This window comes from Coturnix japonica, chromosome 3 (assembly GCF_054131305.1).
Source record: "Coturnix japonica strain WE chromosome 3, WE-NBRP24, whole genome shotgun sequence".
NCBI lineage: Eukaryota > Metazoa > Chordata > Aves > Galliformes > Phasianidae > Coturnix > Coturnix japonica.
Genome location: NC_140665.1, coordinates 96,263,375 through 96,280,017, shown reverse-complemented (window position 1 = coordinate 96,280,017; position 16,643 = coordinate 96,263,375). Strand labels below are relative to the sequence as shown.

At 43.4% G+C, this 16,643-nt stretch overlaps 1 long non-coding RNA gene across 3 annotated transcripts; it reads right to left on the bottom strand.

The window, feature by feature from the left end:
* Positions 1 to 6,148: 6,148 nt before the first annotated feature.
* On the bottom strand, positions 6,149 to 13,634 carry LOC146761592 (uncharacterized). Of its 3 annotated transcripts, XR_014944301.1 has the most exons (4): positions 13,361 to 13,634; positions 8,093 to 8,899; positions 7,250 to 7,403; positions 6,149 to 6,790 (listed from the first exon to the last, which is right to left on the bottom strand). It is a non-coding gene; the product is annotated as an uncharacterized LOC146761592 (long non-coding RNA). The 3 variants fall into 3 exon arrangements; XR_014944299.1 differs by having other exon boundaries at positions 6,149 to 7,403; XR_014944300.1 differs by having other exon boundaries at positions 6,149 to 7,403; positions 8,809 to 8,899.
* Between the last annotated feature and the right edge of the window lie 3,009 nt (positions 13,635 to 16,643).

Sequence of the window (16,643 nt, the reverse complement as noted above, 5' to 3'; positions counted from 1 at the left end):
CCTAGCAATATAATAAGACAACATCTGGCTTGGCAGATCTGTCCCCTTGGTTCACTTGGATGTGGTTCATGAGGAGTCAGGAGCAGGGAAGTCTCTCAGCAAGGCAGTTTGCAGTACATCTTCACTTATTTTGAGCGATAATTAAACATGTCCCAGAAACATACAACCTTATCTGCCTAATTAGTCGCTATGCTGGGCTGTGCTTCGGATAGTTTAGTATGTACAGCAACTAAACCAAGGACCAAAGCCCCACTGCTAGAGTCCACTGAGAGTCAGATGCCATGCTGGCACACACCGTCATGGTATAGCATTGCCATTCACAGTCCTTGGGACACAGAAATGTTGGCAATGGAGAACTCAGGACACGAGGTCACATAAATCTGAGTGTTACAAAGGAAACTTGCCATCTGGGTCTGACTGCTGTAACTAACCCACAGTTCTTGACATTTACTATCCTTGGACAAAGCAGCCTTAAATGATGCATTTAAACCTTGGCTTTGAAAGGCTCCTCTTTCAATCCAGACTCTCGCTCAGCCCATATAACACAAAGGCACATGGGTGCTTGCCATTTTCCCAAAAGGCCCTATAGCTATGGCAAGAGCATGTGAAACCCAGCATCCCATTTGCCAGAAACCATCTGAAAGGGCTGAATTTTCTGAGGACTATTTGTGGAAAATGCCTCTAAACTCCAAGCACCATTTTGAAACCCCACGTGTAGAAATCCATTCTCCTTCCCAAAGTGGGGACTGCTGTGTGGATGGGAGCAGGTCCCATAGATCTGCCTGCAGGGCTGCAGAACAATGCTCCTTTCTGTGAGTGATTAGGTTCGTGCCTTTGCAAGCTCTGGTTATTTCTGGTTTGCATTTGGCATGGATAACAATGCGTTGCCCTTTGCTTCTAAGCTGGTTTAGGAGTAAATGTTTTCATCCTACTGAGCTCTTTCTAATGCAATACTGTTATTTTTGAACCAGAGTCCTGGCTCGCATGAGAGCAGTTTGATTTCAGCTATTAAAGTAACAAATGGAGGAGAAGTGGGTAAAGGCACTTTCACATCACCGACCTGACTGTGGTCTCAATCCACCTTCCATCTTCAGCTGCTGCAGCAGTTCCCCATGAAACCTAAGCACAAGAATCTAATGGTTATGAGACTGTTAGACTCAAATAAGAGGAAGTGGTGACCAAAGGCAAAGGAAACTCTTATCTCAGAAGGACTCAGCTTGACTGTGAGGAGGAGAAAAGGATCTCCACTCAGCTTTACAGCCTACAAATAACTAAGTCCAAGAAAGGCCAGAAAATCTCTTGTTCCTCACGCTCCATCCTATGGCAAGAGATAGAAAAGTAAAAGGGCAGTAGGGACAGGAGAAACCCTGCTTGTCATGAGATAAACAATCTCAAGCAGTAGTCTGGGGCAGCAGATCCCAGCCCAGGCTGGTTCATGCCTCACCCTGGCAACGAACCCCACCAACACCAACCAGCAAACATCCCATAACCACCCCACAGAAAATTACTTTAATAACCATACAGCTTTGGTCAAATCCAGCCTGTATTATATTTATCTGGGAACACAATTAAACCAGAATTGCATCCTGCAGGGGATGCCAATTAACCTATAAATGTTTTTTTTTCTGGATCTTGGAAAACACTAAATATTGTGTAGGAACTCAAGCGGTTGTTATTAAAAACAATCTGGTCCACATTTCTCCCACACAGCCAAAAGTACATAATATTCAGCATGCTGTTTCACAAAATGGGGAAGTTTGATAGTGGTTAGAGCAAGCTTCTTTAGTTCACTTACAGCCAAGCAGCTCTGGCCCCTGTGTAAAAGACAACATGATTTAAACTAGTGAGAAGCCATAAACCCAAGTTGTATTTTCTATGAAAGGCTGTATGCATTCCAAGCAACTTTTAAGATCTCTTTTAACAGTAACTTTTAGGAGGAACTTTATCACACTGAGATTAAAGGATTAGAATATAAAAAGAATTCCTAGACAAGACCAAAAACTTACAAAAAAGGAAGAAACTTCTCAGAAGAAGAAGAAGAAAAGATCCATTGTGAACATGGGATCATCTGTTTCTAAGAATTCTACAGGAGAGTTATGCTCTCTACAACCCGATAAGATGCTCTTTCCTTTGTCTGTGGTGATTTGAGAAATGAAACCATCCACAGTGAATTGCATCTGGCCAGATTATATGGGCTCCTCAGGAAGTTCTGTTTCCCATTGCTTACTGACAGGGATTACACAGCCTGCACCTTCCCAGCAGAGCCTATAGCATGAGCTTTAATTGCTTTCCAGTGAGGAGTCTGTATGCCCCAGCTGTGCCCATGGGGCACAGTATGCTTAGAACAGTCCTTAGAACAGTGTGAATCTGTACCTTATTACATTTACAGAAGGGAGTGCTAATGGTTCTCCAGGTAAACCCCACAAGGGCCTTGAGAAGCCTTCAGACTGCTCCTAGTGCTTCTCTTTTCCCTTTGGGGCATTCAGCAAAGGACAGAAGTACATAAATACACAGAATCACAGAATCATTTGAGTTGGAAGGGACCCATAAAACCCATCTAGTCCAACTCCCCTGCAATGAACAGGGATACCTACAGCTTGATCAGGTGCTCAGAGCCCCATCCAGCCTGACCTTGAGTGTCTCCAGACAAGATGCCTTCCAACAAGGGAGTTCACACCAAGATGACCTCACCAGGGTGAGTGTGTGGGTTTAACACATTTCCTGGCACCTATTCTGCTTCCAAGATCTTTTCTGTTGACATCTGAGTGATGGAAAAGAGAGTCTCCTTTGAGTAAAAGGAAAACTTTCAGACAGGAGAGGACAACGTTATCCAGGTGCATCTTCCTCCAGCCTTTCCATGCATGCACCATGCAACAACGGTGATAGTAACAGTGCTTTCCTTCTCTCAGCCCATTTCTGTGCAGGATGGAGTACATCCAGAGACCCCCTGGTGAAGGCTTGGTTTGGCTGTGTTGCTGCCAGCTATGAATTTGCTCATTTGCTCCTCTCTTACCAAATTTGGTATGTTACTGAATTTAATTAATGGTGTTTATCTTCTAACTTACAGATTACTCTGAGTCCTGCTGCCCTCAAGCAGGCTTGAAAGCTTCCCTGCAAGGACTTAATCACTCCACAAATGGAAGTCCATCCTTTACTCCTTTGTCTGATTTAATCTTTTGCTCTTGGATGTTGAATAAGGACACACCTCTCTCTACAACTCCTTGAAAGGAGGTTGTAGCAAGGTGGTCAGCCTCCTTTCTCAGGTGATAGCAATGGGATGAGAAGCAACGGCCTCACATTGCACCAGGGGAGGTTCAGGTTGGATATTAGGAAAAATTTCTTCTCAGAAAGAGTGGTGAGGCATTGGCACAGGCTGCCCGGGAAGGTGGGCGAGTCCCTGTCCCCAGAGCTGCTCCAGAACTATGGAGATATGGCACTAAGGAATATGATTGGTGGGCAGTATTGGTGGTAAATGGATGGCTATAGGCCTTTTCCAACCTTAATTATTCTATGATAATCTGGCAGTGGCAAAAAGGTCTCTGAAGACAAGATACAGCACATCAGCTGCTCCTCTACTGCTCATTCAAGGAGGGTTCAGCTGGTCCCTCACAAACCCTAGGCTGAATGTCATCCGTTCCTCTTGGTTTATCTAATTTTTCTAATTTATGCCTTACACTTAAAACATTTCACTTATGTAAATTCTCCAGCGCTGAGGAAATAACAAGAAAATACCAAATAGCTGTTATTATGTATTGATTTATCAGTCTGCTGACTCAGGAGAAGGAATGGGGCTTTTATGTCCCATTACTTTCAAAGATACTTTCAAGTGGAGAGATGTTAGATTGATTAGGTCTAATGTTAATAGTACGTTTATAGCTCTCCTTTTGAAAATAACATTTTTGCTGAAAGAAATTATGAAAGATTGAGTTTGAATTTCCTTTTTATTTAGCTATCGTTCATAGGACCAAAATCTTCAGTATTTTTGCTTTAAAATCAATTAAGTTTTCTAACCCAGTGGTAAAGGAAGTTCATATTTTTGTTTCTTTCTCAAATGACTCAAGCTGTTGCCATGGAAATAATTCTATATGGAGATAGGTCAAGAGAAAATAATCTCTCAGAGAAAATTGCTACTTGAAAAGAACATAAATTACAATAATTTAATCAAAAGCATAAAGTAGTCAATCTAAAAACCTATGCGAGTATAATAATTCAATTCAACTTCCTGATCTTTCTCTCCTGTGCATATCTACGACTCTATTGTTAAAAATCCATCACTAATTAATTTGCTAATATGGTTTTCCAGGACACAGCCCAGTTGGTCACTGAAACTATTCTGTAAAGGAGATGAGAAGGCATTGCTGTTAGATAAAGCATAGAGCATTGTTCTCATACTTGCTTGTTGCTTCCAGATAAATGTGATTTCTCCTGGATATAGGATCCTTTATCTTCCCCTTTCTGCCCTGTTGTAATGCTGTGGGAATGCTTGCTGCACTTACACCCTGTCTCACACGTGGCTTCACATCCATCGAGAACATTTTATCTTCCGGAGCCTGGTCCCAAGCCCAGTGAAGAAAATAAAAACAAACTAGACTCTTTGGAAAGAAAACACTGCTTTCATGAGGCTAGAAGTGGTTCTAGCTACTTGCTGAATGGCAAACAATTTTATTACAACGTATTTTTGGTGTTAAAGACCAAGTAGGGGCCTGATTGTTTTAGGGAAAAACAAGCCCCTCCAGAAGTTCCATTCCACCGTTTGCTCTTCTTGAGCTCCTGTGATCCCGTGTGGTGTATCTGTGCCTCTGAGCTGTGTCAATGGGCATTTTCCCCAGGCTTTCTCCTGAGACATCCCATTTTACTTCCCATCACCCAGCTCACCATCTATTTTCTGCACAGTTATTTTTCCTAGGCCCAGCTATATTCTCATCCAGTGCCCTTCACCCAAGGCTACTCAAGGTGTTAGTATGAAATGAGCAGCAATAACAGACTGGCAAACATTCTCCCTGTTTCAAATACAGCTAAAACAAGATGGATTTGTTGTGTAATTTCTTCCTACCTATTGAGGCCCCTGTGCCAGAAGTGGAAAACAAAGCACCAAATTCCATTATAATCCTTCAGTTCAGTCTCTAATGCCATTTCTTTTCAGTTTCTGGGTTGATTCATGAGTGTGCAAAGCCTGTTTTTGCCTGAGAGCTTTGTAGAAAAGTGAAAGGAGAATAAAAAAGGACAATAAAATTTGCAAAATATGATAGAATAAAAATGACAAAAATAAGATCAGTTGTCCTAGGACAGAGGGATTAATAAATAAGATCCAAAGGCTTATGATAGATGTCATTAACAGGGCAGTGATTTTTACTTGCAGGAATTATATGGGGAGAAATATAAACTAAAAATAATGGAATAGCAGAGCTATTAGACCATTGTTTATCTGGTTTTAAAGTAGAGAAAGACAGGCTTTTACCGAAACTGGTGATAAAAGTCTTAGAGAGAAACAGGAAAGTGGGGAAGTCTGTCAGATAAATCCCAAAATAGCTCATGAAGGCTCCTAGCCTTTCAGTATCGACAAGGCGCTCAGAGCAGACAACATCTGTACAAGGGGGCAGGGGGAAGTGGGGGCGGGATGAGAGAGGTCTGGCAGGGCTATCTCCAAGGTCACACATCCTCGGAGTCTCCCTTGAGTGAACGGGTGAATACAGTCCAAGTCAACAGCTGCCAAGGCTGCTCCAGAGCAGCTGCAGCAAAGGAAATCTCAGAGCTTACAGGAATCTACTGGGAAGGGCAGAAGAAGGGAGGTTGTTCAGCACAAGAAGGCCAGTCTAGCTGTTCTGAATCCCTCTTCATCAGCCCCTCACCTTGATTAATGTTGTGGTTCTCCCTTCTCCTCATGGGGAACATCAGGAGATGCTCCACCTTCCAGTGGAAATGCCTAAATTTGATAGCTAAATGGGTATGCTTTTCCTCTTTGCTTTTCCTTCCTGCACCTGGTGTTGGAAAGCCAACATGAGTGATGGCTCAGAAACACAAGTTCCATCTCAGGAAAGTATCAAATTTAGGAAAAACCCATCCATGTCTTTCAATCCCATTGAAATTAATGGAAGTAGAGAAGTACTGTAGGAGTTTTACATGCATTCCCAAACTGCAGTCAGATTAATTTAGCTGGTGACTTTTTAATCAAACAAAACATTCCCAAACTAATGAAAAAACGTGATTTATTACTAATAAAAAATTACAGGAGAGTTTCACATATTTTTTGAAATGATTACTTAGTCTCATACGACAAGTCTGAATATTAATGTTTGGGTTTAATAACAGGTTACCTAAAAGATACCCTGCTGTTCCTATTCACCGGTTGGCTTTGGCTTTCGAACAGAATAACAAAAAATAACAGCATAAGAACTGCTATAAGAACTGCTATAAGAAATTCAGGGCAATAATTCTCTTGCACTAAAATTATTAAAATGCCTTAGACCTCCAAATAAATCATTGTTACAGAGAACCAAGTTAATAACCCTGAAGAACATATATCAGAGCTCTTTGAAACGAGTGATGTGGCGGTGATACATCCTCCAAATTATTCATACATTCACTTATCTTCCTGAACTTTGTCATACAAAATTCAGTGCTTCAGGTAAGAAGGCAGTTTTGTCCCTGGAGACTTTGGGTTTTTCTTCTTTATTGACCTACTGCTGTAAAAATATATCATCGCAAAAGAGTGCTATTGATTTTCAGAAGCTCTTTGGAAAAACTGCATCTTGGCTTCATTAAAAATTGAAGAAGTAGTATAGCAATACATCTGGAAGGGAGACGAGACAGCCTGCATTTAGCCTCCAACAGAGAAAAGAATCAAGGCAAAACCCCAGCAAAAGGTGCAGGAATCCAAGTGGGACCTGGGGTTTCGTTCTTACTCAAGTTTATATCTGCAGGCCCGAAAATATCTCTGCGGCTTTTGCCTCTCTTTGGAGGTACCTGAAGTGTATAGGCCACTCAGAATTTTATCTCTGATTTTCTGAAGAATCAAAACTCCTCCACTGGCTGCATACGGACATGAACTTAGCTAGGTCCGCCATAAACCTAAACCTGCCCTGTCTGTGAAGGCAGATGTACCCCTGCCCTCCCTCTGCTGTGGCAGGCACTTATCCCCAAGGTCGTGCTGTACTTCTTTGATACCCAAAAGATGATTTGTGCCTCATTTGGGCATCTCCTGGTTGTTCAGGCTACTTTAAACCCCTCTGCAAGAGCTCAGCTCTCATACCTACATATGGAGTCCCTTAAATATCCCCCGGAATCCAAAGTCAGATGCTGCAGCATACAGAAGTGCTGAGTAGTCCATCACCAAGATGTGCCATTGGATGATCACTCCTGGACATTTCTACCAATCATGGGCACCTTCAGAAGATGGGAAGATCCTGAAAGAGAAGTTTTCACTGACTTTCTAAAACTCTGTATTGTTCAGACTGTGCTGGTGCAGCACCTTGGGTTTATGAGAAATCAGCTGAGCTCTGGGTTGGCAACTTGGTCCCTGTGTGACCTGAAGGATCTTGATATTTATTATTCTGTCGGATGGATCAGCCTGCACCAATGCTACATAAACCTCAGAGGTAAAGAACAAAGTAAAAATCTCAGACAGGATTTTTGAATGCTTTAAAAGTTTTTCCATTGGGCTGTTCCCAGCAGGCAGAAAAATCCTGGCTGAAGAGCAAAGGCTCCTGAAATGAATAGCATTAAAAGATGTCTTTTATTATCTCGCTTCAAAGTACAGATCATGACCATGAAGTTATTCAGGTCTACAAGTTCCAGACCTCCTTTTTCCCCCCTTTCATCTAACCAACACAGGAAAAGGCCCTAAGAACTTCAGCATTTATTACAGCCATTTCTTGTTGCTGCCTTCTGCAGCAGCGAATAGATAACATGAGCTATTTGCTCACACCCTATTCAGGCTTTTTTTTAGTTCCTTGTATTAATGCGTGGTACCCCAGAACAAACTACCCATCATCATCACGCCAGGCTGAGTTAAACACGCAGCCTGTGTGAGCGGGGAAGGCAGGTGGAGGCAGCGAGGCCGCCTGCCAGCTGGGTGGCCCTCTGGGGTGCTCACCTTAGGAGGTGATGGGGACAACCAAGCCAGACAGATGGCACTGCACTGGGCTGCTGGCTCTGCAGCCTCCATATGGTTAGGGATCCTGTGAAGCGGGATTTTGCCAGGAGGAAAAGTGGTAGCAGCATGGAGAAGAAAGAAAGGAATGCTTGCTGGACACGACCTCACATCCATCTCCACCACCCACTGCTTTTGGTCTTCTTGAGAGGTGTGTTCAGGGATTGCTCCAGCCAGAGATGTGGAAGAGCAGAGAGAGCTACAGCAAGTTCTGTGCCCAAAAGACCATGTTTGAATCACCCCCAAGAGTGGTGTCAGAAATTCAAAAGAGGAGAGGAGAGAAATGCACTGGGGATAAACATAGAAGCAGATTGTCATGGTCGAGATGAAAACAGACAGAAACTTGGTAGTGGTGCTGGTGGTCCCCAGCCCACCTCCCCAGCACAGGGCCATTGGCACAGCCCTTAGGACACTGTCAGCTCTCAGATTCCATAAAATCATCAAAGTGTCATAGAGTCATAGAATGGCTTGGGTTGGAAGGGATCTTAAAGTTCACTCAGTTCCAACCCCTCTGCCACAGGCTGGTTGCCCCCACAAGATCAGGCTGCCCAGGGCCCCATCCATACTGGCCTTGAATGCCTCCAGTTATGGGGCACCCACAGCCTTCTGGGCAACATGATTTCTCCTGTCAGCTTTCCAAACATTCCTCAAATAGGTACCACGGCACATTTGCAGGCTGATGGCTTCCAGGCTGAGCTTTGTGGTCTCTGAACCTTTGTTTTTATGATGCAAAGCAGGGAAATCCAGCTCCTGCATGGAAAAAAAATAACAAAAAAAGGTAGCACTTCCATTGAGAAACAAGACAATCTGTGTGCGGCCACTTGGCAGTTCACTGAGACAAAAAAAGAAAGTTAGATCAGCTTTCCCAGACAGATAAGACGTAACTCAGAGAGCACAACACTCCCCAGTGAGCTACTCTACAGCAGCTGCAGCCTCTGCTCATTCATTTCGTTCTGTCCCTCTCCGCTGCCTCTTTGTTACCCATTACAAGACATGCTCGTGAACATGCCCCAGAATGTCCCATTGATCAGGGCAGCAGCATTGCTTTGCTTCCAGCTACCAGGTGCTTCCAACCAGGGGCTCATCCTATGTCACAACCATGTCTTTGTCCAAATGGAGCACAGTCTGAGCACCAACAAGCAACGTCTGTCTGCAGACAGGGGCTGGCCTGGCACTGAGATGTCTTTGTGTGATGTTGCCATAGCTACCCTCCAGCTAAATGGGGAAAGGGTTCTTTTTCCCAGAGGGTGGCCAGCAGAGTTTGGAGCCCAGCCTGAATCAGACAGTGGGGACCAAACTGCTCTGTGTTGCACCTGGAGACGGGAATGCTTGAAAGAAATAAGTTGTATACAAATACATATGTCTTTAAGTACATCTATGTACATACTCTGTATCTGTATGTATTTATAAAGAAGGATGTGGAATGGTGGTGGTTGAGGCACTGGTTTGCCAGCAAAGGGAGTGAAACCTGAAGTACAGAGGACTTCATGTAAATAATTCAGGAGCTGTTCCAGCCCTTGCTGTGGATCAAGAGCCCCCAGAACCCCCATGGAGAAGCAAGGAGATATTTGTCCAAATGAAAAATATAAAGTAGATTATCCCATGGCTGATTTGTTTTGGTTCTGCCTGAATCAGACCTTTAACTCAATAGATGGGATGCTGAGTGCAGAGGAGCACATTGAGCTGGCATAGGCAGGGTGACATTGGGTGGGCATGTGAGTCCTTGATGTTTGCACACGTGTACTTCAAGGCCATGTTCAGGAATCATTTTCTTCATGAGTGCACTGAGCAAAGGGAATGTTATGCAGAAAACTGCTCCCATTAAATTTGGAGGTTTCCAGAGGGGTAAAGAGCCCTGGGTTTAACACACCTAGTAGATGTTGCACTGAGTGACATGGTCTAGAGGGGACACAGGCATGGGCTGATGGTTGGACTAGATGACCTTAGTGGTCTTTCCAACTATAATGGTTCTATGATGTGGTCCCAGCTCTGGGTTTTGCTTCTGGCTTCCATAGATATCCTAAAGCCACCCTATTTCTCGAGAGTGTTCAAAAAACAAGGAGAACGTCAGATGTCCTGAAGCTGGGCTATACAATAACAGAGACTGTCTGGGGACTGAACACACAGGAATTCAGAAGACTGAAGACATAGAAGTAAATTAAAAAAATGTAATAAAAATGTAACAGGGCTTCACTAAGGTCACTTGGGTCAGACTAGCTTGGTAGCTTTTGGTGATAAGGAAAGAATAAAAACAAAACAGCAAACAAAATACTCCACGGGCTTTTTTAGACATAGGAAATGCTTTAGATCTAATCTGTCTGGGCTTCAGCAACACTTTTGATAGAAGAGCCACATGGGAAATTACTGTTTGTGTTGGAGGAAGCAGAGAGTGGTATTTGAACGGAAGGTCCTTTGGGAAATAGCCATGAGCAAACACGGCAGGTTCTTCTGGAAGCAAAACAGAAGGGGGTGGGAGGTATACCTGATGAAATTCCTCAGAGCCAGTTTTGTTCATTTCCTTATGGAAGGAGCAGCAAACATGTGCCATGAGAGGGAACTGAATGAATCTGGCCATTTTATTCTGGCAAAGCAATGGATGAGAGGCAATTCACTTGCACTGTTAATGCATCAAGGAGATAGATAAATACCAAAGAGTAAACTTATGTAAGCTAAAGGCAAGCATTGGCAGCAGAACAAATGTGCATCGAGTGGCCCCAAATAGCTGTAGGCAGGAAATTAAAAGGAGTTTTTTATTCACTGGAGGAGAGGGCTTCAGCTGCAGCCTCCCAGGAGGAGCCCAGAGCAGAGGTGGGAGCTGCTCTCAGGGCTGAGGGCTGCACACATGGGAAGATGAGCTGACGAGCCTTGGCTCCTGCACGAGAGAAGGAATGATGCAGCAAAGCAGCTGCTCTGTCTCACTGCTTCTTTTGACACTTGCCTTTCAGCCAAGTCACTCAGCTCCAATATGCAATAGCCATAACATTGCATGGTTTAGTTTCTATCCGTCACCTAGTCATGGCCTAATGATCCAAAGGGCAAAACCAGCAGCGCTGTTCAAATCCTCCAGCAGAAATGTCAGTTGCTCTGAGCTGTCTCCTGAGGCGATTCACAAATCCCTCTTGCTTTTTAGGCATCATCTGCTAAGTTTGCCTACAGATCCAGGGTTATTTGGGTTGAACAGCTTGGATCCATTCCTAATGTTTGTAAGTTGAAGTTGGGTGCACGTGCCAATTTCTCCTTCTTTAAGTCTGTTAATTAGTTATACATGATACCAGGAAAGAGAGAGAAATTGAACTGATGTTACAGGAATGTTTATCAACACCTGACAGGGAATCAAATCAATTTAAGGAAACAGGACATAGGCAAGTTCTGTCACTTACTGAAGCACGTGTTGCTGGTAATTCCTATAGCACCTTCCTAGGCCTTTGTGGGAAAAATGAGCTGTAAATCTCTGATGAATAAATAAAATAATTGAAAGACACAAAGAAAAAGACTTTGAGGAACAACACTATGATGCACAAAGTGCTGATGACAGCAAAAGCTCCTAATTTGGGTCAAGTAGTGATTGAAAGGTAAAAAGAAGCTCTTCAGGAAGATTACTCTTCAGCGGTTGAGTACTGGGAGCCAGACTCACTGCTGAGCCCCATCTGCTTTGTATCACGTTGTGACATAATGTGAGCATCACTGGGATCATGCAGAGCAGCTGGAATAGATGGGGACAGCTGGGCCAACAAGCCTTCATCAGTTCTCCAGAGATTCATGCATCCAGGAGGGGTTTTGTTTGTCTGTTTTGATAGAATGGCCAACCTGACCCTCAGAGGAAGGTTTCTGTTTCCAAGACATTGAAGGGGGGACCCTACTATGGGCTGTCCATGGGTAAGTCTGTGAGACAGGCAGCCTGGCAGAGAAGACCTATGTTTGCTATTCATGTTTGTGACTAGAAAAGCTGGCATCACCTTTTCTTCCTTGGCCAAGTTTTATACACCTCAGAGACCAGAAGACCTCTGAGGACAGAATATCTCTTGCCAGACTCTTCCAGTGCTCAGACCCCACAGGGCTTGTACTGCAAACAGTAAAGGAAAATACTTGCTATGTGAGCAGCAGCACCTGCCTTAACAAGAAATGCTGCTGGTGCAGTCTGCAGAAAGCCTGTACACAGGATCTTCTGGGAAGAGACATTTAGTCAATACACTCAGTGTGGAAAGTAGAATGCAGGTAAAAGCAAGGAATGAGAGCATGAGAGCTCTCTTAATTATTGCCATTGATTTTCCAAAATGGCTCCGTGTCTGTAGGAAGGATGAGATGACGTCCTATGTTTATTCAGTGTCTGCTTTGGGTGGGAGGAGATGGCCATGACAATTAAAAAGTTTAATTAAAACAGCAACCTTTCTGTTCTAGAGCTGGGAGCCTGTCATCTGCCAGTTTATTTTCATGACTATGTCGTTACAGCAGGAACTGCTGAGGACTTGCTCAAGCAGCTTATGTTTTCAGTGCATCTTTTCTGGCTGCTAGAAGTCATTTTAGATCCAATACTGAGGCCATTAGGTGAAACTCAAGAATATGAGTCTAGTAGCTCTGAATTATGTCTCTGACACTGTACTGCGTTACTGAAATCTGCCAGAAGCAAGGACATGCTGCTGCAGTCTACTGCAAGATTATTATACCTGAATTTCATCTACATGTCACATTTGATACGTCATCAGGAGCACCCAGTTCCTGTTATGTCTTGCTGCTTGCAGTGGTGTTTCCCTCTGTTGGCTACAACAGAGACAAGAGGTGTTTATCATCTCAGAGCCACAGCTGGTTGACCATCCATTTGCATGTGACATAGTAAGTTCCTCGTGATCAGATGTTAACAGATTTGAAAGGTGCTAAGAAGGAGGAATCAGAAGTGACAGCTTATAGTCTCGCATATGACTACCAGAAGGATTCATTCTGTATTCAGACGAGCAAGTTCAATTCTGAGAAAAGGCTGTCTGAACAACCACCTCTGGAGGTTAATTCACTCCAGTTGATTCACTGCCCTGAAGCTAGTAACTCCTGTCTTAGCTGGTAGAGGAGTGCTGGTCTCCAACTTGGAGCATCACCAGTTTTTTGCAGGGAAGCAAACTCAAGAACAGTAACGTCTATTTGTTAGAGATTTATTAGCACTCTGTGACTGTTCTGCCTTCTAGATTAACTGTGTTATTTGAACTGAAAGATATAGCTCACCTGTCTTGACCAGATGAAACCCAAGTCAGCACTTGGATGTTGCTCACTGCCTCTGTCCCTCCCAGCCTGCTTCTTTCACTATTAGGATAGCCACGTTTTCTTCAAACCAATCAACAGATGAGTGATTGGAAGCCTTGGACAAGCATTAAAGGAGATTAATGATACAAGAAGCAAAACTGATCTGGTCTCAGGAGCAATAGCTAGCATGGCTCTGTGGGAATGTGTCATAAGCAAAACAAGTGGAAAGGTCATCACAGTTCTGGTGTTACTGGCTTAAACAAATATCAAGACAATCAAACTGGAGGCAGGGAGGGACTTGTCCTCTGTTGACAAGAGGAACCAAAGCTGAGTTTCTCAAAGCCAATTTGGTAGTGACGTGCCACCCAAAAAATAAATGAGAGTTATATAGCTGGATCTTATGGTCCATTATTGCTTTCCTCTGTGAAAGCTGTGTCTGAATCCCCGAGCCTGCCTTACAGAGCTGATCCAAGTGCCTGGGCTAGTCAGACAATGACAGAAAGGCTCTCTATTGGAAATGGTGTAGCACCAGGGCTGGGTAGCCAATATGCAAGCTGATTCAAACAGGTATAGCTGGAAACAATGAGGAGAAACTGAAAAAAAGGAAGCTGCAGATTGGATGTCAGAACTGCTTTTTCCAAAATCAAGGTCTATTAGCTTGGATGACATCCTCCAAAGAGAGTTATGGAATCCCCATTAGCTTACCTATACCAATAACATTCAATAATATGTTTTCTGGAAGAAACCCAGATTGGCAGAGAAACAAGAGGTGAATTAATAGTTCCTTTCTGTCTCTGACTTTTATAACTATTCACATTGAATCCTAATACAAGAGGTTATCTTTATAGCAGGCAGTGAAAGATTTTCCCTGTAGATTACCACTTGAAAAGTACATGCTGCACATCTTTAAAGTACAGGACATTTTATACTTTGATTTGATCTGTAGTGAGTGAAGAACTCTACAGCCAGCTCCAAGTTAATATTTTAGCAGAATCAATGATGTAATTAAACTTTATGGATATCCCTCATCAACAGTTCCATGTGACCAAGTTTATAACATGGCGTTACTTGGATAAATCATTTTGTGTCTATGGATGGCTCATAAAAAGGTGGGATGAGGAGTCAGATGTAAGGGATGATGGAGTAATTACACGGCGTGTTACATTTTTAAGCATAAAAGCCATTTGCTAATAGTGCTATGAACCAAAATGCATTTCACTTAAAGGGACAGTGCTATGTTGTTAACAGACAAGACCTTCATGATAGGGTTTTTGGGTTGGCCAGTCTTACATTTTACCTCCAGAATGGTGTTTCCATCTTAGACATGTCAATGTCTGAAAACAGATCCAATTCCTAGAACTGTTCTAAGGCAATTTATTTGTCTCAGCTGAAACAAAGACAGGATGCAGACATCAAATTAAAGCACCTAAGTCGAGTTTGTAACAAATGGCTGTTTTCCCCTCTGCAAGGGGAACACAAGGAGCCCAGCTTTTGCACTGCATAGCTCAATGGGAGCTCCTGGCAGCGGAGTAAACTCATGCTAAAACCACCTATATCAAAGCAAGAAAAGTGTTGGAAAGAGAGTCAGCCTTCCTTGCAACCTGGAATTGTGAGGAACCACATGGTTGCATTGCCAGTGTTGGGATTTGGGTCCAAGCAGGACTGGTGCCCAAAGAGAAGCAGTGCCTCAGGAGGGTCCAGGCTGAACTTTCACACTCAGATCTCCCTCTCAGAATTCTGAGTCCTGATAGAAGTTCAAACTCAGTGCACTGGGTGTTGCACCTTCTCTTCCAGTCCAGCTTCCCAGGTATTTCTGCCAAGGCCTTTTCTGCAGTGCAGGCAGACCTTGGTTCCTATGCAGAACAGACATCCTGCCACGTTACTGCAGAGCAACAGCTCATTGCTGATTAATGGCAGTATAAACTAATTCTGGTAAGTAGATAAGGAGAAATTAAAAATGAACAAGTTGAACAATACTGTCACAACTCACTGCCTTCCACTGTGGCAAACCCTGTGCAATAATACAGCATCCCTCAAGATGCAGAACACTAACATTACAATTGCCAAATATTCCAGCATTCCTCCTTAATGCTCTTCTGTCTTTGGGAAAGAGATTTCTAATGCTCTTGCTCTGAAGCTGCATCCTGGCCTGTGTACTTTATAACAGTGCCCTGGAGCTTTGCTATGGTGCGTGTCAGTCTTTGGAAAGCCAGAGATAAGCTCATTACAAAATGTACCTGCATTTATTTAAGCACAAAATTTGAGCTTTCTCTGACCTTCACCTGGTGCATAGCTACCAACCTGGCTGAGTGCTGCTGTATTTAAATCTGGAGTGCAAACACAGACAGCAAGGCTGTTCTTCCCTTTTAAAACACTGGCAGAGTCTTAAAACCCAACCACGGAGTGAAAGAGATTTGTTTAACCAATTCATTGTGCTTCTGTCCTAGCTAACCACTGCTAGCTAATCTGTTCAAAGGAAAGGTGCCCCTTTTTCCTGTTTGCTGGAGGTTGCTCTACCAAGGCTCAGAGCTGTCTGTAGGGAAAATAATCATTCATGAGCTAAAATCCACTTCAAAAGGCATTTTGTCAAAGAAAATTCATCACTACTACCCTGCCAGGGACCCTTTCACTTTGCACATCTTTAAGCAACCAGGAAAGACTTAATTACAGAGTGGCTCGTATTCTGTTGGGGATGTTGCAGATGTTCTTCAATGATGTTTTTTGTTTCATCAGAAAAAGATTTTCTTCACCTCTTCATAAAACTGAATGTCTACCAACAGCCTTAAAGCACAAGGTTAGTGGCTGTGCTTTCTGTCACACAGATTCTTCGATTCCATCTCCAAGTATTTCTTGTTCATTTGGAAATACGTTGAGATTACAGCTTGTATCCAAGGACAACCTGGTCCCCAGTGGCAGTTTTACAGGCTCCTCCAAACAGCAGTGTTCAATGTCACACAACATTGAGCATGAGAAAAGAAACAGAATCCCACAATCCCAAATCCCTAAACTTGAATTGCTGTGGTTGGTTTCACACAAGCCAGTGTCTGAGTAGATGTGGATCTGGAACTTCCTTACCCAGACCTGTGGGCTCTGGCTCTATACTGGAATGTTTTACTGGATAATGGCACGGGGACATTTGTCCAAGAGCTGCTCAAGATCCCCCAAAACATGGACACAGTTTGTCAGTGCATTTCCAGTGTGGTGATATTGTCAAGATTTCAAAAAGAAATCTCAAACCATTGCCTGAAATGTGGCATTCCCAGAA